The sequence below is a fragment of the Nicotiana tomentosiformis genome, chromosome 8, assembly GCF_000390325.3.
Source record: "Nicotiana tomentosiformis chromosome 8, ASM39032v3, whole genome shotgun sequence".
NCBI classification, from domain to species: domain Eukaryota; kingdom Viridiplantae; phylum Streptophyta; class Magnoliopsida; order Solanales; family Solanaceae; genus Nicotiana; species Nicotiana tomentosiformis.
Window position 1 is genome coordinate 4,218,628 of NC_090819.1, and position 23,155 is coordinate 4,241,782.

The window sequence follows — 23,155 nt, forward strand, 5'->3', positions numbered from 1 at the left end:
CTGTCTCTGTAGCACTTGAAACAATAGGTCGTTACCAGCTTTAAACCTCTCCGAAGATCATCCTTCTCGAGCCATCAACACTAGGAACACTGATTCAATCTTGAACCACTGCACACTGCGATTTCTGACAACTGCTTCCCCGATACCAATTCCTAACACCCAGCCGTGAAGGCGAGTTAAAGAAAAGCATAACACCGGCAAACCTTAATGCATTTAACAAGGAGGTGACACCACATCACAATTGAAAACTCTACTACGCTCGAAAATATCAAGCCTCATTACTCCATCAACACCATACCTGAGCATTCATAGTACGATTACCTTTCCTTTGCTGGAATTAAATGTTGAACCTCTACATCATGTACTGAGAATAACCTTCTTTCAAGTCGTTCACTGCGTCAACACATAAACGAGCACCCCGCCATTACTTCAATTCCACGAGATAATAACTCATGAACATCGTAGCAACCAGTGCATAGCCTCAAAACCATCCGAGATATAGCTACTGAGCTGAAATGACAGAACACCGTTCTGCAAGGCGACGACAATAGCCCAATCAATTACGCAGGGAGAAACATCATGCACCACATCTGTAGTATTATTACAATTCCTCAATTCTCGATCTATAACAAGCGTTCCACGTCGTACAAGATTGAATAGGAAAGAAACAAAGGCATAAGCCTCAAAGGAATTAAATCGCACGATGAGGAATCAAGAAGGGAAGTGCTCCTAACAGCCCTGTAGCCTCTCGAAGATAAGTACATACGTCTCTGTACCGATCCGCAAGAATCTACTAGACTTGCTCATGACTCGTGAGACCTAAGTGAACTTAGTGCTCTGATACCATGTTGTCACGACCTAAAATCCATTAAAGGTCGTGATGGTGCCCAACACCACTGTCAGGTAAGCCAACTATAATTGATTAACTTAATTACCCATTCTAGTAATTTTGAAATCAAAATTTCCTCAATTAAATAGTAAATATAGAACTCATAGAATAAGTAATAATAATTTAACAACTAAATTACTAAACAACTCATAATTGCCCCCAAAACCCGGTGTCACAAGTGCATGAGCATTTTTTAGGGAGTTAAAATAGAATACACCATCTATCCGGAATACAAATTAGACAAGAAAAATATAATGACTCTGAAGGAGACTATGTTGGCTACGCGTCGTAATACAGAATGCAACTCACCTAAGTCCCCACCTTTTAACCACACCTCTACGCCAACAAGGCCGCTAGACATATATGTACCTGCACAATAAAATGTGCAGCAAGTGCAGTATGAGTACGTAAATAACATGTACCCACTAAGTATCAAGCCTAATCTCGAAGAGGTAGAGATGAGATGGTCGACTTTGACACTCATTATGGGTCAATAATATTAAATAACATAAAAATAAATATATTTAAAGCAACTTGAGTCACTGAGTTAACGATAAATTTTATTTAACCAACAAAAATAATTAAATTCCTTCATATGCAACAATTCCCAATCTATTAATTAAATTCCTAAGCTGCAATTAAAATAGCAAAATATCGAGTAATTATTATTATTATTAGGCACGATTTTTGTCTAGGTCGTAAGGCCCGATCTAGAGTATCGTGTACACTACCGAGGGGCATGCGGCACGATCCATAGATGCATCTATACTGCCGAGGCGTTCGGCCCGCTCCACAAGAAAGGATGACATTTTCTTATGTACCTCCGGAATGAGAGTTTATTTATTGATAGATTAATACGAGAGGATGCACAATTTCTTTTAATAATTAATTAATTTAAACAGAAAATTAAGTATATGAGATTTTCATATTTTAATATCTTTCCCTAAAAATGCACAATATATTTCTAATAGCTTAATTAAATAAAGAATGCAATTTACACATGTAATTCATGATTTGAGTTCTAAACTACCCGAACTTTAACATAAATAGAAGCTACGTACGTACTCTCGTCACCTCGTGCGTACGTAGCCCCCGCATTTAACTTACCTTGTCTCAAAGTCCACTTTTCCTATCAAATGCCGCGTAAAACCTCAATTCGATGCCGAAAAATCTAAAACTATCCAAAAATTATATAAAATAATTAATACGTGATCAATAATTCAAAATTTATTTATTAAATAAATTACCCTATCCAAAATGGTAAAATTTCTAAAATTCACCACGGGCCCACGGGCCTGGATTCTAGAAATTTTCTGAGGAAAACGTTACCTATAAATTCAAGAACTCAAATATATAATTTCTATCCAATTCCATAACCAATGTCGTGGTTAAAATCTCATTTTTATAAAAATCTAGGTTTTTCATCTAAACCCTTGATTTCTAAGATTTACCAGTTATAATTTACCCATAATCTATGTATTTAACTCAAGGTGTGTAGAATTAACCTACCTTCAAGTTGCTAGTAGCAATCCCCTCTCGAAAAGCCCCAAAATCGCCCAAAAATGGAGGAAACACGGACAAAAATGGCTCAGTCTCGCCCCTTTTTAACATTCTGCCCGAACAGCTTTTTCGCACCTGCGGAGGGCTAGCCGCACTTGAGGCTCCGCACCTGCGGAAAACCCTGCGGGATTTCTCTTTTTGGCCAGGCTCCGCACCTGCGGACAAGGGAGTCATTTCTGCGCATCCGCAGGTGTGCCCAGGAGTCCGCTTCTGCACCAATGCCTGCCTCCCTCTCTTTCGGATTTGCGGCTTGGGGCTCGCTTCTGCGAGCTCACACCTGCGGCTGCCTATGCGCAGGTGTGGTTGCAGCAGAAGCCTGATGCAACAGCTGCTCTTCAAAAATCCAACCTTGGTCCGAGCCTCATCTGGTTAACACCGAAGGCCTCCGGGGCCCTGCCTGAACATATCAACAAATGTGAAATCATAAAACGGACTCGCTCGAACCCTAGGAACGTGTCAAACAACATCAAAACTAAGAATCATACCCCTAAACCAAATTAATTCAACTTAAAATTTTCAAATTCTTCAAACTTACTCCGAACGCGCCGAAATATACTTATACTACTCAGAATAACACTAAATTTTGCGTGTAAGTCTTAAATTACCATACGGACCTACTCCAACTTCCGGAATCGGATTCCGGACCCTATATCAAAAAGTCCACTACCTGTCAAACTCCTTAAAAACCTTCAAATTTCTAACTTTCGCCAAATGACTCTGAAATGACCTACGGACCTCCAAATTAATATCCGAACGTACTCCTAAGACCAGAATCACAATACGGAGCTATTCCCAGGCTCAAAATTTCAAACGGACCTTGATTACTCCAAAACCTACTACAAACCAAATTTAAAGAACATTAAACCTTCAAATAGTTAATTTTTACTATTAATCACCAAAATGCTCCCGGGTTGTCAAAAACTCGATTCGAATATATGCCCATGTCCAAAATTATCATACGAACCTATTGGAACCGTCAAATCCCGATTCCGGGGTCGTTTACTCAAAATGTTGACTGAAGTCAAACTTGGCCTTTTAAAGCCAAACTAAGGAACCAATTATTCCGATTTCAACCCGGTCAGTTCCAAATTCCAAACCAACCATCCCCGCAAGTCATAAATTAATAAAAGCACATACGAGGAGTCTTATTTAGGGGAACGGGGTTCTAACAGTCAAAACGACTGGTTGGGTCGTTACAGTGACTTTATTCAATTGACGATAATCAATACACATTCGCATCGTTCCATCCTTCTTCTTCACAAATAATATTGGTATACCCCAATGCGATACACTCGGTCTGACGAACCCTTTGGCTAGTAACTCCTCAAGCTGATCTTTCAACTCCTTCAATTCTTTTGAAGCCATGCGATACGGTGGGATTGATATAGGCCGGGTATCTGGAGCCAAATCAATACAGAAATCAATATCACGATCAGGTGGCATGCCTGGAAGATCTGAAGGAAATACATCGAAGAACTCCCGAACTACAGGCACTGAATCAATAGTTGGAGTCTCTGCAATAGTATCCTGAACATAGGTTAGATAAGCTAAACAACCCTTCTCAACCATGTGTTGAGCCTTCATAAAATAAATAACTTGATTAGATGCACTAACAGACGAACCCTTCCACTCCAACCTAGGTAATTCTAGAATATCCAAGGTAACAGGCTTGGCATGGCATTCTAGGATGACATGATATGAAGATAACCAGTCCATGCACAGGATAATTCCAAAATCGGCCATCTCAAGCAATAGAAAGTCTGCTCTAGTTTCATAACCACATAATGTAATAATACAGGACCAGTAGATCTTATTCACAACAACAGAATCACCCACAGGAGTGAACACATAAATAGGAGTACTCAAGGACTCATGAGAAACACCTAGAAATTGAGCAAATAGAGAGGACACATATGAATATGTAGATCCTGGATCAAATAATACAGAGGCATCTTTGCCGCAAACAAAAATAATACCTGTAATCACGGCATCTGAGGCCTTTGCATCTGGTATGGCTAGAAAAGCATAGAACCGAGCTGTAGCGCCAATTGGCTGGCCTCCACCTGGATGACCTCCACCTCTAAGACGACCCCTACCCACATGTCCTCCATATCTTGGTGGTCGAACGACTGGTTGAGCAACTGGTGCGGTAATCATAGGTTGTTGACCCTGCTGCACTGATCTACCCCAAAGCCTAGGGCAGAATCTCCGCATATGACTGGGATCCCCGCACTCGTAACAACTCTTCAGTGCGATGGGATGCTGACTAAGAGTCTGACCCTGGGAGCCTGAATACCTATTGGAAGGACCCTGAATAGCTGGGGGCCGATAAGAGCTCTCTGGCGTAGCACTGAAATAAGGTCACACCGGAACACCCCGAGGAGGTGGTGGTGCTGGAGATGGGGAGTTCTTGGAGGGAAGGATGCTGAGGGTCTATTGGAAACAGCCTCTCTATCCCAAGGTAAAGGTAAGGTCTGCGTACACACTACCCTCCCCAGACCCCACTAGTGGGATTATACTGGGTTGTTGTTGTTGTGTCTAAGCGCCCACTTATTATCTCTAACTTGAACCGTATAACATGTGGTGTGAAGAAATTGGTACACAGGGGTGGACCTAGCGTATTATCGACGAGTTCAATTGAACCTATAACTTTTGACACAGAGTAAAAATTTACATGTATAAATTTATTAAACTTGCAAAATAGTAGATATGAACCCATAACTTTATAAATATAATGGGTTCAATACTAAAAACTTTAAAAACTGAATCCATATGATTTAAATCTTGGATCCGCCTCTGTTGATACACGTATAAAAAAAACATAACTCACTGCTCTAAAGTCTACATTTATCACTACCGACATCGATCGGTGCCCAATCCATGGTTGATGGTCACCTTTGAATCGGTTTAACTATATCTTCAAGTTGAAGATCGTGAGTATCCATGCAAGTTTTTCTTTTGGTTTTCCACTCGACGTATAACATTTGTTTTGGAGACCGATTAATCTAATTTTGCATCGAGAAATCTTATTCAAGGGTAAATTAAGGTATTCTTCATTAAAGATAATTTTATTTCTAGAGTTTGAAATAGAAACCTCTGATTAAAAATAGAGAATAATATGCATACTCACGATAAATAACTTAACGCCCACCGACTAAAAATATAATGAACATATCTCCATAGTTTGGCATTGTTAAAATAATAATTCAAAAATTGGAGCATTTGTTCTCCGGGTGTGCAGGACAGAGAAATGTTGGGATCTAAGAATGTTCATATCCAAGATTTTCTGTCGAACGTCGTAGAATACTTTATGCATACGATATTTTTCTGTAATAATAAGTGTAAACGTGCCCGCAAGGTTGACTGAGTTGGTTGAGTGAGTGATTTTTACATAAGAGACTTGAGATCGATTCCTCTTACCAGCAGTCTCAATCAAAGCTTCTTCTTTGATACAGTAGCTTCTGTTAGGTTAATTCTTCTTTCACATATGCATAGCTATATCATGTTTTAAATTATTTCTATTTAAGTGTTTTCTTTTTTGGTATTTTCTGTAATAGTGTCGCAGAACTTTGAATTTTTATTGATAGACTATGTTGGTTTATAAGTTGGAACGTGTATGGTTTCATTGATAGACTTTGAATTTTTAGTGATAGACTATGTTGGTTTACAAGTTGATAGACTTTAAATTGTTATTGATAGACTATGTTGGTTTATAAGAAGGTGTATGGTTTCATGCGTTAACAAAACTAATTTTATTATTCAAATGTTACTTTGTTATTATATTAGAGTTTCAAAATTTTATTTAATTAGTATGCTTATTCATGAGTTAACTTAAAGTTAGTATCATTATAAAAATGAACATAACTAATCATGCAATGTTTTACTTAATTTAGCAAAAAAAACTTGGTTAATAATCACTAATAACTAAAGATCCATTTTTATTTAAACTTCTTACCATAATGTAGATTTGATTAAAACTATTCCAGTAAAAGTAAAAGAAGGAGAAAATTGTCATTTCATAACATACACTTTAAAGAATAAAAATAATTTACAACAATATCAACAACAACGATGTCTCAGTTCCAAACAAGTTGGAGTCGACGATATAAATCATCATTCCTTTCGTTAAGATCAACTCATAAATTTATTCTTATATTTAATAATAAATATGTTTGTTAAACTTTTCAATATCTTTTATATGATCTTATTTTGAAAGAAAGTTTACAAGCATTTCGTTATTAGAATCTGATTTTTGAATTGTCGAGGTTATGTTTACATTTAGTTGAGTTCGTTACTTATTAATTTATTTATCCAAAGCAAATTGTAGCTTATTACACTTTTGAAGTTTCTTAAATGTCGAATATTTTTGGCGAAGAAAGGTTTAAGCAAGATTTGATTAGTCTAGGAAGGATAGTTGAATCAATTTAGATTTTAGTTTGGATTTGAAGAAATTTTCGAATAAAATTTCAAAACTTAAATAAAAGACAAAAAGAAACTTTCTTCATATATTTGGTTGTTCAATATATAATCGTTAAGCTCTATTTGGGTCTTGAAATTTGTCACAATGTATATTTAGTTAGAAAAGTTTCAATTAAACTAAGCAAAGATGCAATTTCGTAGCTTCCATTCTTCAAAGAATATGAAATCGTAAAGTGAAAAAAATACTTCCCTTTATGTTTATGTTAAGTTGTTAAATGGAAGGGTCCTTGGAAAAGAAAAGGGAGAAGTTGAAAAGAAAGGAGAAAAACAAAAGTAGAAAAGGAGGAGGAGGTTGGAAGAACAAAAGGAGGAGCAACAAAAACTAAATTAAATAAGAGAGGAACAACTGGGAGAAAAAGGATGCCACGATTATTCTTACTGATCTAGAACAAAGCTACTGAAGTTTAAGTTCCTACTAAGTGCATTAACCGCAAACTTTTGCTCGAAATTGGAAGAAATAAATCAACTCTTCTAGACAAAGACAATAGCAAAATGTATTATCATTAGGAGTTGTTTGGCAGGGGCGGACCTACGCTTGGGAGTGGGGGTTACGGAACCCGTTGGTCTCGACAAAAATATTGTATATATATTTTATATATATATATATATATATATATATGCTAATACAGGGAGGACCCCTTTAAATATTTAAAGCGGCCCCCTAAGTCACAAAGGCCGGACAGAAGAGATGGTTTGTGGAAGTGCTCAACAGCCTTCTTTTGCCTCTGGACCCAGGTTCGAATCTGGGGTCCTACATTCCATATTATTTAATTTTTACTTTTTAACTTAAGACTTAAATAGCTTAATATTTTTTTAACCCCCTCAAAGATCCGAAAACAAACCCTCTTTTTTCTCCAAGAAACAAACCTTCTCAACTTCTCTGCCTCCCTTCAACTTCAACCTTCTTTTCAGTTCTTCACTTCTTTGCATCCCTTTGAAGTTCGAATCTCACTCTTCTTCAAATCTTTGATTAGTTGAGTACGTTTTTCTTCTTTTTACAAATATTATTTTTTTGATTTTTGTGATTTTAACCTAGATTGTTTATGAGTTATGACTTATGAACAGATTTACTTTCTTCCCCATTCAAAATATCCCTTTTCACTAACACCATCAAATGCAAATTCAAATAGTAGCAAGCATTTAAGTTGAACAAATAATTGATGAGTAAAGTGCTCATGTAGTCCTGTAAATTTCTCTTTTTATTAGCTTAATTTTCTGGAGTTCTTTAATATAGTAGATAATGCTTGCAAGTGTTGCAAGAAACTTGTATTCGGATTTCAAGGATACTTCTTTTAGTTTTTGAATTCATTACTGGTCTTTTAGTTTTTGAATTCATTATTTGAGCAGAGAACAATCATGGTGATTGGTGCACATTTACATGATGTTAAATCTTTAGTTGGTGTGTTAATTCTTTTATCTTAATAAATTAATTTCATAGGTATTTGAAGATATTTTGCTAATGCTATTTGAAATATTGTTTCAGTGAAGTGGATGATTTGAAACCAAGCTGTATTTGAATTTCAAGGATACCTTTCACAAATTGGTAAGTGTTCCTTATATCTTTAAGATAATAATAATAATAATAATAATAATAATAATAATACAGTTATGAGTTATGACTTATAATAAAATATAGTGGTGTGATTCCCTTATTAAAAATATTATATTTGCTTTTGTTCGTGATAGAATGAGTGTGATTTCCCTATTAAAATATTGTTTTGCTTGGCATTGTTGCTTTGTAGGAAGTTTTGTTGATGTGAATTGAGATGGACATATTTTTGACGAGGTTTAATTCTTCTCAACCAAGTTCTAGTTTTAGAGACAATTCTTCCCATCTTGTAGAGGAGTTTGATATGAAATCACTTAATCCTGACCCCGGAGAGAGAATACCCATTCATAGATATAGCTCCAGAATACGGGATGAAGTGAGAAGACACTAAATCCAAAGAGGGCCTTGCCAACCAGTTTATCACATGTTGAAAGTGTTGATAATCAGGGGCGGACCTACGCTTGGGAGTGGGGGGTCAACGGAACCCGTTGGCCTCGACAAAAATATTGTATATATATTTTATATATATTTGTTAATACAGGGAGGACCCCTTTAAATATTTAAAGCGGCCCCCTAAGTCACAAAGGCCGGACAGAAGAGATGGTTTGTGGAAGTGCTCAGCAGCCTTCTTTTGCCTCTGGACCCAGGTTCGAATCTGGGGTCCTACATTCCATATTATTTAATTTTTACTTTTTAACTTAAGACTTAAATAGCTTAATATTTTTTTAACCCCCTCAAAGATCCGAAAACAAACCCTCTTTTTTCTCCAAGAAACAAACCTTCTCAACTTCTCTGCCTCCCTTCAACTTCAACCTTCTTTTCAGTTCTTCACTTCTTTGCATCTCTTTGAAGTTCGAATCCCACTCTTCTTCAAATCTTTGATTAGTTGAGTAAGTTTTTCTTCTTTTTAAAAATATTATTTTTTTTGATTTTTGTGATTTTAACCTAGATTGTTTATGAGTTACGACTTATGAACAGATTTACTTTCTTCCCCATTCAAAATATCCCTTTTCACTAACACCATCAAATGCAAATTCAAATAGTAGCAAGCATTTAAGTTGAACAAATAATTGATGAATAAAGTGCTCAAGTAGTCCTGTAAATTTCTCTTTTTATTAGCTTAATTTACTGGAGTTCTTTAATATAGTAGATAATGCTTGCAAGTTTTGCAAGAAACTTGTATTCGGATTTCAAGGATACTTCTTTTAGTTTTTGAATTCATTACTGTTCTTTTAGTTTTTGAATTCATTGTTTGAGCAGACAACAATCATGGTGATTGGTGCACATTTACATGATGTTAAATCTTTAGTTGGTGTGTTAATTCTTTTATCTTAATAAATTAATTTCATAGGTATTTGAAGATATTTTTCTAATGCTATTTGAAATATTATTTCAGTGAAGTGGATGATTTGAAACCAAGCTGTATTTGAATTTCAAGGATACCTTTCACAAATTGGTAAGTGTTCCTTATATCTTTAAGATAATAATAATAATAATAATAATAATAATAATAATAATACAGTTATGAGTTATGACTTATAATAAAATATAGTGGTGTGATTCCCTTATTAGAAATATTATATTTGCTTTTGTTCGTGATAGAATGAGTGTGATTTCCCTATTAAAATATTATTTTGCTTGGCATTGTTGCTTTGTAGGAAGTTTTGTTGATGTGAATTGAGATGGACATATTTTTGACGAGGTTTAATTCTTCTCAACCAAGTTCTAGTTTTAGAGACAATTCTTCCCATCTTGTAGAGGAGTTTGATATGAAATCACTTAATCCTGACCCCGGAGAGAGAATACTCATTCATAGATATAGCTCCAGAATACGGGATGAAGTGAGAAGACACTACATCCAAAGAGGGCCTTGCCAACCAGTTTATCACATGTTGAAAGTGTTGATAATCAGGGGTGGACCTACACTTGGGAGTGGGGGGTCAACGGAACCCGTTGGCCTCGACAAAAATATTGTATATATATTTTATATATATTTGTTAATACAGGGAGGACCCCTTTAAATATTTAAAGTGGCCCCCTAAGTCACAAAGGCCGGATAGAAGAGATGGTTTGTGGAAGTGCTCTGCAGCCTTCTTTTGCCTCTGGACCCAGGTTCGAATCTGGGGTCCTACATTCCATATTATTTAATTTTTACTTTTTAACTTAAGACTTAAATAGCTTAATATTTTTTTAACCCCCTCAAAGATCCGAAAACAAACCCTCTTTTTTCTCCAAGAAACAAACCTTCTCAACTTCTCTGCCTCCCTTCAACTTCAACCTTCTTTTCAGTTCTTCACTTCTTTACATCCCTTTGAAGTTCGAATCCCACTCTTCTTCAAATCTTTGATTAGTTGAGTACGTTTTTCTTCTTTTTACAAATATTATTTTTTTAATTTTTGTGATTTTAACCTAGATTGTTTATGAGTTATGACTTATGAACAGATTTTCTTTCTTCCCCATTCAAAATATCCCTTTTCACTAACACCATCAAATGCAAATTCAAATAGTAGCAAATATTTAAGTTGAACAAATAATTGATGTGTAAAGTGCTCATGTAGTCCTGTAAATTTCTCTTTTTATTAGCTTAATTTTCTGGAGTTCTTTAATATAGTAGATAATGCTTGCAAGTTTTACAAGAAACTTGTATTCGGATTTCAAGGATACTTCTTTTAGTTTTTGAATTCATTACTGTTCTTTTAGTTTTTGAATTCATTGTTTGAGCAGACAACAATCATGGTGATTGGTGCACATTTACATGATGTTAAATCTTTAGTTGGTGTGTTAATTCTTTTATCTTAATAAATTAATTTCATAGGTATTTGAAGATATTTTGCTAATGCTATTTGAAATATTATTTCAGTGAAGTGGATGATTTGAAACCAAGCTGTATTTGAATTTCAAGGACACCTTTCACAAATTGATAAGTGTTCCTTATATCTTTAAGATAATAATAATAATAATAATAATACAGTTATGATTTATGACTTTTAATAAAATATAGTGGTGTGATTCCCTTATTAGAAATATTATATTTGCTTTTGTTCGTGATAGAATGAGTGTGATTTCCCTATTAAAATATTGTTTTGCTTGGCATTGTTGCTTTGTAGGAAGTTTTGTTGATGTGAATTGAGATGGACATATTTTTGACGAGGTTTAATTCTTCTCAACCAAGTTCTAGTTTTAGAGACAATTCTTCCCATCTTGTAGAGGAGTTTGATATGAAATCACTTAATCCTGACCCCGGAGAGAGAATACTCATTCATAGATATAGCTCCAGAATACGGGATGAAGTGAGAAGACACTACGTCCAAAGAGGGTCTTGCCAACCAGTTAATCACATGTTGAAAGTGTTGATAATCAGGGGCGGACCTACGCTTGGGAGTGGGGGGTTAACGGAACCCGTTGGCCTCAACAAAAATATTGTATATATATTTTATATATATTTGTTAATACAGGGAGGACCCCTTCAAATATTTAAAGCGGCCTCCTAAGTCACAAAGGCCGGACAGAAGAGATGGTTTGTGGAAGTGCTCAGCAGCCTTCTTTTGCCTTGGACCCAGGTTCGAATCTGGGGTCCTAAATTCCATATTATTTAATTTTTAATTTTTAACTTAAGACTTAAATAGCTTAATATTTTTTTAACCCCCTCAAAGATCCGAAAACAAACCCTCTTTTTTCTCCAAGAAACAAACCTTCTCAACTTCTCTGCCTCCCTTCAACCTCAACCTTCTTTTCAGTTCTTCACTTCTTTGCATCCCTTTGAAGTTCGAATCCCACTCTTCTTCAAATCTTTGATTAGTTGAGTACGTTTTTCTTCTTTTTACAAATATTATTTTTTTGATTTTTGTGATTTTAACCTAGATTGTTTATGAGTTATGACTTATGAACAGATTTACTTTCTTCCCCATTCAAAATATCCCTTTTCACTAACACCATCAAATGCAAATTCAAATAGTAGCAAGCATTTAAGTTGAACAAATAATTGATGTGTAAAGTGCTCATGTAGTCCTGTAAATTTCTCTTTTTATTAGCTTAATTTTCTGGAGTTCTTTAATATAGTAGATAATGCTTGCAAATTTTGCAAGAAACTTGTATTCGGATTTCAAGGATACTTCTTTTAGTTTTTGAATTCATTACTGTTCTTTTAGTTTTTGAATTCATTGTTTGAGCAGACAACAATCATGGTGATTGGTGCACATTTACATGATGTTAAATCTTTAGTTGATGTGTTAATTCTTTTATCTTAATAAATTAATTTCATAGGTATTTGAAGATATTTTGCTAATGCTATTTGAAATATTGTTTCAGTGAAGTGGATGATTTGAAACCAAGCTGTATTTGAATTTCAAGGATACCTTTCACAAATTGGTAAGTGTTCCTTATATCTTTAAGATAATAATAATAATAATAATAATAATACAGTTATGAGTTATGACTTATAATAAAATATAGTGGTGTGATTCCCTTATTAGAAATATTATATTTGCTTTTGTTCGTGATAGAATGAGTGTGATTTCCCTATTAAAATATTGTTTTGCTTGTCATTGTTGCTTTGTAGGAAGTTTTGTTAGATGTGAATTGAGATGGGCATATTTTTGACGAGGTTTAATTCTTCTCAACCAAGTTCTAGTTTTAGAGACAATTCTTCCCATCTTGTAGAGGAGTTTGATATGAAATCACTTAATCCTGACCCCGGAGAGAGAATACCCATTCATAGATATAGCTCCAGAATACGGGATGAAGTGAGGAGACACTACATCCAAAGAGGGCCTTGCCAACCAGTTTATCACATGTTGAAATTGTTGATAATCAGGGGCGGACCTACGCTTGGGAGTGGGGGGTTAACGGAACCCGTTGGCCTCAACAAAAATATTGTATATATATTTTATATATATTTGTTAATACAGGGAGGACCCCTTCAAATATTTAAAGCGGCCTCCTAAGTCAGAAAGGCCGGACAGAAGAGATGGTTTGTGGAAGTGCTCAGCAGCCTTCTTTTGCCTCTGGACCCAGGTTCGAATCTGGGGTCCTAAATTCCATATTATTTAATTTTTAATTTTTAACTTAAGACTTAAATAGCTTAATATTTTTTTAACCCCCTCAAAGATCCGAAAACAAACCCTCTTTTTTCTCCAAGAAACAAACGTTCTCAACTTCTCTGCCTCCCTTTAACTTCAACCTTCTTTTCAGTTCTTCACTTCTTTGCATCCCTTTGAAGTTCGAATCCCACTCTTCTTCAAATCTTTGATTAGTTGAGTAAGTTTTTCTTCTTTTTACAAATATTATTTTTTTGATTTTTGTGATTTTAACCTAGATTGTTTATGAGTTATGACTTATGAACAGATTTACTTTCTTCCCCATTCAAAATATCCCTTTTCACTAACAACATCAAATGCAAATTCAAATAGTAGCAAGCATTTAAGTTGAACAAATAATTGATGAGTAAAGTGCTCATGTAGTCCTGTAAATTTCTCTTTTTATTAGCTTAATTTTTTGGAGTTCTTTAATATAGTAGATAATGCTTGCAAGTTTTGCAAGAAACTTGTATTCGGATTTCAAGGATACTTCTTTTAGTTTTCGAATTCATTACTGTTCTTTTAGTTTTTGAATTCATTGTTTGAGCAGACAACAATCATGGTGATTGGTGCACATTTACATGATGTTAAATCTTTAGTTGGTGTGTTAATTCTTTTATCTTAATAAATTAATTTCATAGGTATTTGAAGATATTTTGCTAATGCTATTTGAAATATTGTTTCAGTGAAGTGGATGATTTGAAACCAAGCTGTATTTGAATTTCAAGGATACCTTTCACAAATTGGTAAGTGTTCCTTATATCTTTAAGATAGTAATAATAATAATAATAATAATAATAATAATAATAATACAGTTATGAGTTATGACTTATAATAAAATATAGTGGTGTGATTCCCTTATTAGAAATATTATATTTGCTTTTGTTCGTGATAGAATGAGTGTGATTTCCCTATTAAAATATTGTTTTGCTTGGCATTGTTGCTTTGTAGGAAGTTTTGTTGATGTGAATTGAGATGGACATATTTTTGACGAGGTTTAATTCTTCTCAACCAAGTTCTAGTTTTAGAGACAATTCTTCCCATCTTGTAGAGGAGTTTGATATGAAATCACTTAATCCTGACCCCGGAGAGAGAATACCCATTCATAGATATAGCTCCAGAATACGGGATGAAGTGAGAAGACACTACATCCAAAGAGGGCCTTGCCAACCAGTTTATCACATGTTGAAAGTGTTGATAATCAGGGGCGGACCTACGCTTGGGAGTGGGGGATCAACGGAACCCGTTGGCCTCGACAAAAATATTGTATATATATTTTATATATATTTGTTAATATAGGGAGGACCCCTTTAAATATTTAAAGCGGCCCCATAAGTCACAAAGGCCGGACAGAAGAGATGGTTTGTGGAAGTGCTCATCAGCCTTCTTTTGCCTCTGGACCCAGGTTCGAATTTGGGGTCCTACATTCCATATTATTTAATTTTTACTTTTTAACTTAAGACTTAAATAGCTTAATATTTTTTTAACCCCCTCCAAGATCCGAAAACAAACCCTCTTTTTTCTCCAAGAAACAAACCTTCTCAACTTCTCTGCCTCCCTTCAACTTCAACCTTCTTTTCAGTTCTTCACTTCTTTGCATCCCTTTGAAGTTCGAATCCCACTCTTCTTCAAATCTTTGATTAGTTGAGTAAGTTTTTCTTCTTTTTACAAATATTATTTTTTTGATTTTTGTGATTTTAACCTAGATTGTTTATGAGTTATGACTTATGAACAGATTTACTTTCTTCCCCATTCAAAATATCCCTTTTCACTAACACCATCAAATACAAATTCAAATAGTAGCAAGCATTTAAGTTGAACAAATAATTGATGAGTAAAGTGATCATGTAATCCTGTAAATTTCTCTTTTTATTAGCTTAATTTTTTTGAGTTCTTTAATATAGTAGATAATGCTTGCAAGTTTTGCAAGAAACTTGTATTCGGATTTCAAGGATACTTCTTTTAGTTTTTGAATTCATTACTGTTCTTTTAGTTTTTGAATTCATTGTTTGAGCAGACAACAATCATGGTGATTGGTGCACATTTACATGATGTTAAATCTTTAGTTGGTGTGTTAATTCTTTTATCTTAATAAATTAATTTCATAGGTATTTGAAGATATTTTGCTAATGCTATTTGAAATATTGTTTCAGTGAAGTGGATGATTTGAAACCAAGCTGTATTTGAATTTCAAGGATACCTTTCACAAATTGGTAAGTGTTCCTTATATCTTTAAGATAGTAATAATAATAATAATAATAATACAGTTATGAGTTATGACTTATAATAAAATATAGTGGTGTGATTCCCTTATTAGAAATATTATATTTGCTTTTGTTCGTGATAGAATGAGTGTGATTTCCCTATTAAAATATTGTTTTGCCTGGCATTGTTGCTTTGTAGGAAGTTTTGTTGATGTGAATTGAGATGGGCATATTTTTGACGAGGTTTAATTCTTCTCAACCAAGTTCTAGTTTTAGAGACAATTCTTCCCATCTTGTAGAGGAGTTTGATATGAAATCACTTAATCCTGACCCCGGAGAGAGAATACTCATTCATAGATATAGCTCCAGAATACGGGATGAAGTGAGAAGACACTACATCCAAAGAGGGCCTTGCCAACCAGTTTATCACGTGTTGAAAGTGTTGATAATCAGGGGCAGACCTACGCTTGGGAGTGGTGGGTCAACGGAACCCGTTGGCCTCGACAAAAATATTGTATATATATTTTATATATATTTGTTAATACAGGGAGGACCCCTTTAAATATTTAAAGCGGCCCCCTAAGTCACAAAGGCCGGACAGAAGAGATGGTTTGTGGAAGTGCTCAGCAGCCTTCTTTTGCCTCTGGACCCAGGTTCGAATATGGGGTCCTACATTCCATATTATTTAATTTTTACTTTTTAACTTAAGACTTAAATAGTTTAATATTTTTTTAACCCCCTCAAAGATCCGAAAACAAACCCTCTTTTTTCTCCAAGAAACAAACCTTCTCAACTTCTCTGCCTCCCTTCAACTTCAACCTTCTTTTCAGTTCTTCACTTCTTTGCATCCCTTTGAAGTTCGAATCCCACTCTTCTTCAAATTTTTGATTAGTTGAGTAAGTTTTTCTTCTTTTTACAAATATTATTTTTTTGATTTTTGTGATTTTAACCTAGATTGTTTATGAGTTATGACTTATGAACAGATTTACTTTCTTCCCCATTCAAAATATCCCTTTTCACTAACACCATCAAATGCAAATTCAAATAGTAGCAAGCATTTAAGTTGAACAAATAATTGATGAGTAAAGTTCTCATGTAGTCCTGTAAATTTCTCTTTTTATTAGCTTAATTTTTTGGAGTTCTTTAATATAGTAGATAATGCTTGCAAGTTTTGCAAGAAACTTGTATTCGGATTTCAAGGATACTTCTTTTAGTTTTTGAATTCATTACTGTTCTTTTAGTTTTTGAATTCATTGTTTGAGCAGACAACAATCATGGTGATTGGTGCACATTTACATGATGTTAAATCTTTAGTTGGTGTGTTAATTCTTTTATCTTAATAAATTAATTTCATAGGTATTTGAAGATATTTTGCTAATGCTATTTGAAATATTGTTTCAGTGAAGTGGATGATTTGAAACCAAGCTGTATTTGAATTTCAAGGATACCTTTCACAAATTGGTAAGTGTTCCTTATATCTTTAAGATAATAATAATAATAATAATAATACAGTTATGAGTTATGACTTATAATAAAATATAGTGGTGTGATTCCCTTATTAGAAATATTATATTTGCTTTTGTTCGTGATAGAATGAGTGTGATTTCGCTATTAAAATATTGTTTTGCTTGGCATTGTTGCTTTGTAGGAAGTTTTGTTGATGTGAATTGAGATGGGCATATTTTTGACGAGGTTTAATTCTTCTCAACCAAGTTCTAGTTTTAGAGACAATTCTTCCCATCTTGTAGAGGAGTTTGATATGAAATCACTTAATCCTGACCCCGGAGAGAGAACACCCATTCATAGATATAGCTCCAGAATACGGGATGAAGTGAGAAGACACTACATCCAAAGAGGGCCTTGCCAACCAGTTTATCACATGTTGAAAGTGTTGATAATCAGGGGCGGACCTACGCTTGGGAGTGGGGGATCAACGGAACCCGTTGGCCTCGACAAAAATATTGTATATATATTTTATATATATTTGTTAATACAGGGAGGACCCCTTTAAATATTTAAAGCGGCCCCCTAAGTCACAAAGGCCGGACAGAAGAGATGGTTTGTGGAAGTGCTCGGCAGCCTTCTTTTGCCTCTGGACCCAGGTTCGAATCTGGGGTCCTACATTCCATATTATTTAATTTTTACTTTTTAACTTAAGACTTAAATAGCTTAATATTTTTTTAACCCCCTCCAAGATCCGAAAACAAACCCTCTTTTTTCTCCAAGAAACAAACCTTCTCAACTTCTCTGCCTCCCTTCAACTTCAACCTTCTTTTCAGTTCTTCACTTCTTTGCATCCCTTTGAAGTTCGAATCCCACTCTTCTTCAAATTTTTGATTAGTTGAGTAAGTTTTTCTTCTTTTTACAAATATTATTTTTTTGATTTTTGTGATTTTAACCTAGATTGTTTATGAGTTATGACTTATGAACAGATTTACTTTCTTCCCCATTCAAAATATCCCTTTTCACTAACACCATCAAATGCAAATTCAAATAGTAGCAAGCATTTAAGTTGAACAAATAATTGATGAGTAAAGTTCTCATGTAGTCCTGTAAATTTCTCTTTTTATTAGCTTAATTTTTTGGAGTTCTTTAATATAGTAGATAATGCTTGCAAGTTTTGCAAGAAACTTGTATTCGGATTTCAAGGATACTTCTTTTAGTTTTTGAATTCATTACTGTTCTTTTAGTTTTTGAATTCATTGTTTGAGCAGACAACAATCATGGTGATTGGTGCACATTTACATGATGTTAAATCTTTAGTTGGTGTGTTAATTCTTTTATCTTAATAAATTAATTTCATAGGTATTTGAAGATATTTTGCTAATGCTATTTGAAATATTGTTTCAGTGAAGTGGATGATTTGAAACCAAGCTGTATTTGAATTTCAAGGATACCTTTCACAAATTGGTAAGTGTTCCTTATATCTTTAAGATAATAATAATAATAATAATAATACAGTTATGAGTTATGACTTATAATAAAATATAGTGGTGTGATTCCCTTATTAGAAATATTATATTTGCTTTTGTTCGTGATAGAATGAGTGTGATTTCGCTATTAAAATATTGTTTTGCTTGGCATTGTTGCTTTGTAGGAAGTTTTGTTGATGTGAATTGAGATGGGCATATTTTTGACGAGGTTTAATTCTTCTCAACCAAGTTCTAGTTTTAGAGACAATTCTTCCCATCTTGTAGAGGAGTTTGATATGAAATCACTTAATCCTGACCCCGGAGAGAGAACACCCATTCATAGATATAGCTCCAGAATACGGGATGAAGTGAGAAGACACTACATCCAAAGAGGGCCTTGCCAACCAGTTTATCACATGTTGAAAGTGTTGATAATCAGGGGCGGACCTACGCTTGGGAGTGGGGGATCAACGGAACCCGTTGGCCTCGACAAAAATATTGTATATATATTTTATATATATTTGTTAATACAGGGAGGACCCCTTTAAATATTTAAAGCGGCCCCCTAAGTCACAAAGGCCGGACAGAAGAGATGGTTTGTGGAAGTGCTCGGCAGCCTTCTTTTGCCTCTGGACCCAGGTTCGAATCTGGGGTCCTACATTCCATATTATTTAATTTTTACTTTTTAACTTAAGACTTAAATAGCTTAATATTTTTTTAACCCCCTCCAAGATCCGAAAACAAACCCTCTTTTTTCTCCAAGAAACAAACCTTCTCAACTTCTCTGCCTCCCTTCAACTTCAACCTTCTTTTCAGTTCTTCACTTCTTTGCATCCCTTTGAAGTTCGAATCCCACTCTTCTTCAAATTTTTGATTAGTTGAGTAAGTTTTTCTTCTTTTTACAAATATTATTTTTTTGATTTTTGTGATTTTAACCTAGATTGTTTATGAGTTATGACTTATGAATAGATTTACTTTCTTCCCCATTCAAAATATCCCTTTTCACTAACACCATCAAATACAAATTCAAATAGTAGCAAGCATTTAAGTTGAACAAATAATTGATGAGTAAAGTGATCATGTAATCCTGTAAATTTCTCTTTTTATTAGCTTAATTTTTTGGAGTTCTTTAATATAGTAGATAATGCTTGCAAGTTTTGCAAGAAACTTGTATTCGGATTTCAAGGATACTTCTTTTAGTTTTTGAATTCATTACTGTTCTTTTAGTTTTTGAATTCATTGTTTGAGCAGACAACAATCATGGTGATTGGTGCACATTTACATGATGTTAAATCTTTAGTTGGTGTGTTAATTCTTTTATCTTAATAAATTAATTTCATAGGTATTTGAAGATATTTTGCTAATGCTATTTGAAATATTGTTTCAGTGAAGTGGATGATTTGAAACCAAGCTGTATTTGAATTTCAAGGATACCTTTCACAAATTGGTAAGTGTTCCTTATATCTTTAAGATAGTAATAATAATAATAATAATAATACAGTTATGAGTTATGACTTATAATAAAATATAGTAGTGTGATTCCCTTATTAGAAATATTATATTTGCTTTTGTTCGTGATAGAATGAGTGTGATTTCCCTATTAAAATATTGTTTTGCTTGGCATTGTTGCTTTGTAGGAAGTTTTGTTGATGTGAATTGAGATGGACATATTTTTGACGAGGTTTAATTCTTCTCAACCAAGTTCTAGTTTTAGAGACAATTCTTCCCATCTTGTAGAGAAGTTTGATATGAAATCACTTAATCCTGACCCCGGAGAGATAATACCCATTCATAGATATAGCTCCAGAATACGGGATGAAGTGAGAAGACACTACATCCAAAGAGGGCCTTGCCAACCAGTTTATCACATGTTGAAAGTGTTGATAATCAGGGGCGGACCTACGCTTGGGAGTTGGGGGTCAACGGAACCCGTTGGCCTCGACAAAAATATTGTATATATATTTTATATATATTTGTTAATACAGGGAGGACCCCTTTAAATATTTAAAGCGGCCCCCTAAGTCACAAAGGCCGGACAGAAGAGATGGTTTGTGCAAGTGCTCAGCAGCCTTCTTTTACCTCTGGACCCAGGTTCGAATCTGGGGTCCTACATTCCATATTATTTAATTTTTACTTTTTAACTTAAGACTTAAATAGCTTAATATTTTTTTAACCCCCTCAAAGATCCGAAAACAAACCCTCTTTTTTCTCCAAGAAACAAACCTTCTCAACTTCTCTGCCTCCCTTCAACTTCAACCTTCTTTTCAGTTCTTCACTTCTTTGCATCCCTGTGAAGTTCGAATCCCACTCTTCTTCAAATCTTTGATTAGTTGAGTACGTTTTTCTTCTTTTTACAAATATTATTTTTTTGATTTTTGTGATTTTAACCTAGATTGTTTATGAGTTATGAATTATGAACAGATTTACTTTCTTCCCCATTCAAAATATCCCTTTTCACTAACACCATCGAATGCAAATTCAAATAGTAGCAAGCATTTAAGTTGAACAAATAATTGATGAGTAAAGTGCTCATGTAGTCCTGTAAATTTCTCTTGCTTAATTTTCTGGAGTTCTTTAATATAGTAGATAATGCTTGCAAGTTTTGCAAGAAATTTGTATTCGGATTTCAAGGATACTTCTTTTAGTTTTTGAATTCATTACTGTTCTTTTAGTTTTTGAATTCATTGTTTGAGCAGACAACAATCATGGTGATTGGTGCATATTTACATGATGTTAAATCTTTAGTTGATGTGTTAATTCTTTTATCTTAATAAATTAATTTCATAGGTATTTGAAGATATTTTGCTAATGCTATTTGAAATATTATTTCAGTGAAGTGGATGATTTGAAACCAAGCTATATTTGAATTTCAAGGATATCTTTCACAAATTGGTAAGTGTTCCTTATATCTTTAAGATAATAATAATAATAATAATACAGTTATGAGTTATGACTTATAATAAAATATAGTGGTGTGATTCCCTTATTAGAAATATTATATTTGCTTTTGTTCGTGATAGAATGAGTGTGATTTCCCTATTAAAATATTATTCTGCTTGGCATTGTTGCTTTGTAGGAAGTTTTGTTGATGTGAATTGAGATGGACATATTTTTGACGAGATTTAATTCTTCTCAACCAAGTTCTAGTTTTAGAGACAATTCTTCCCATCTTGTAGAGGAGTTTGATATGAAATCACTTAATCCTGACCCCGGAGAGAGAATACTCATTCATAGATATAGCTCCAGAATACTGGATGAAGTGAGAAGACACTACATCCAAAGAGGGCCTTGCCAACCAGTTTATCACATGTTGAAAGTGTTGATAACTTTGGTACAATGGTGGAATAAATAAGTATATCTCATCTCATGGGATTAGCTATCCACCTTCTACATGTGATAGTTAAGTTCATTATTTTAGTGTAAAATTTATCCCACAATTAGCTAATACTTATAACTAAATATGAGTTCATACAATCACAAACTCTATCTGAAATTATTATCCTTATCCCTTGTATCAGAACCCTTAGCAATTAGGAAATGCACAAACCGATTATATCAAAATTGAAATTGTTAGGCCCGTACAAAGCACGGGTAAAACCTCATCTAGTATATATATATACACGACATAATGTCACAAAATGGAGAAACATCTGACTTTGTACTAACAAATTGTCCTTATTAGCTTGTAGTCAACCAATGAAAGTGGTCAAAATATACTTAAATAGACATAACGAACCTGCAACGTTGACAAAATATACTTAGAGGTCAATTAGGGAGGTCTAAAACTATTTTATCTTTTTCTAAAACGATATTATCTTTTTTATCTATCTTTAATTGAATTATGGAACTTTCTTCTTGAACTCCAAAACTAACGAGTCTGATCAAGAGAGTCCGTCATTTAGGGCTATTAAGAAGTGAAGCGCTTCCAATCAAGAATCATATCCGATGCTCAAATCCGAAATCTCTAGTTATTTACCAAATTTCGACTATAAGAAAAGAGTAAGAAAATAAGATAAACATAGGGCAATCGAAAAATTAGGTGCTATTTTAATCTTAAATTTATTATTCGCCACTAATTGATTTGTCATCAAAATGTATTTGAAGACTTATAACACATAATTTAATTAATGCAAAAAGTATAAAACGCACAACATATACCTCCTTTTCACTTTACATAATATTATTTCCTTGTTTTGTCCTGTCCAATAAATGTTAGTAACACCTTTCTATGTTTGAAAAATTCTAAAGCTTAATTTTCTCATTTTATTTTTAATGGTCTTATAGAAATGACCTGATATTTTAAAAATTATAAGATAAATCAACAAAGTTAATCTTGTTAATGTAAACATTTTTTTTTACTGTAATATACTTATTTTTTAGTTTTTACGATCAACTATCAATTTGTTTAATTTAATAAAATAATTTCAGTGGGAAAACCCTCTTTTTTGGGACAGAATCTTTACTTTTTCGCAACAATAATACAAAGG